At 52.2% G+C, this 1259-nt stretch overlaps 1 protein-coding gene across 1 annotated transcript in view; it reads left to right on the forward strand.

Annotated features, from left to right (window-relative positions):
* The window catches only part of COTL1 (coactosin like F-actin binding protein 1), a 19345-nt gene that overhangs the window by 14670 nt on the left and 3416 nt on the right, over nt 1-1259 (forward strand). The window lies entirely within an intron of this gene.

The following is a 1259-nucleotide window of genomic DNA, read 5'->3' on the forward strand; positions in this document are numbered from 1 at the left end:
GGAGAGTTATAGAGGAAGGAGCAGAGTCCTCCAGCAGAGCAGAGTATTTCAGGAGAGGAGAGTCATAGAGGAAGGAGCAGAGTCCTCCAGCAGAGCAGAGTATTTCAGGAGAGGAGAGTCATAGAGGAAGGAGCAGAGTCCTCCAGCAGAGCAGAGTATTTCAGGAGAGGAGAGTCATAGAGGAAGGAGCAGAGTCCTCCAGGAGAGGAGAGTCATAGAGGAAGGAGCAGAGTCCTCCAGCAGAGCAGAGTCCTCCAGGAGAGGAGAGTCATAGAGGAAGGAGCAGAGTCCTCCAGCAGAGCAGAGTATAAGCACTGAGGTTGAGTCCTCCCGGGATAATTTTGGAAAGGAGAACATGATTTTAAAGAGGACCTGTCACTTTTCCGTGTTTAATAGACTGACGTGCTTCAGTGACGGGGCACCCGGGCCCCGGCCCACCAGTCAGTGTGGAAGGGTCTCGCAGGGCCCCCAGAGGGGGTGCAATGTGGAACGCTATCCGGCCCTCTTCCTCCTGACACTAAGCTGCTTTCCTGGCACCGGCTTCCTGGCAGGAGATTGTAAAGATTTAATACAACATGTGTTGGTTGTGTAATTCCGGGCCCCGGGGTCTGCACGGCCGCAGAGGGGAGGAGGTGCGTGTTGGCTGACGGTTCCTTTTTCTGAAACATTTCGGCTTCCTCGCCAGAAGAACAATGTTAGAAAATATCTCTGAACATTCTCTGCCGGGGGGGGGGACACAGCCATCATGGCGGCACTCACGTCGGATCTGGACGGGGCCCGTGGCTCTGCTCCTACAAGTACAGGAACATCATGTATTCCGATGTATCCCTAACACCTGATATAAGCTGGAAGATTTCATGTTCTGTCCCTTTTTAAATTTGCAGATTTCATTTTAATAAATCCTTGTGATCCCGCCATGAAGGTCCTTCTTCAGCCTCTTCCTGTTATGGCAAATATACAACCTGTCCCTCCTCTGATGCTTTGTCTTGGACCATGTCTCGGGATCATCAGCATATTTAGAGGCGGGGTCTGGGCTGGACCAACCTGTAAAGTGGTCATGATGGGTGGTCCCTGGATATTTAGAGGCGGGGTCTGGACAGGACCTTCCTGAGAAGACTATAGGTAGGGTGTTAAAAGCATCTGGGACCATAATGTAAGTAAGTGTATTATAGGGTGGCAACACTCAGGCCCTGTCTCCCAGTTGTCACCCTCTCTCTCTCTCTCCCTCCCCTCTCTCTTCCCCCCCCCCTCTCTCTCTC

This window comes from Nanorana parkeri, unplaced genomic scaffold, assembly GCF_000935625.1.
Source record: "Nanorana parkeri isolate BGI_ZX_2015 unplaced genomic scaffold, ASM93562v1 scaffold2363, whole genome shotgun sequence".
Taxonomy (NCBI): Eukaryota; Metazoa; Chordata; class Amphibia; order Anura; family Dicroglossidae; genus Nanorana; species Nanorana parkeri.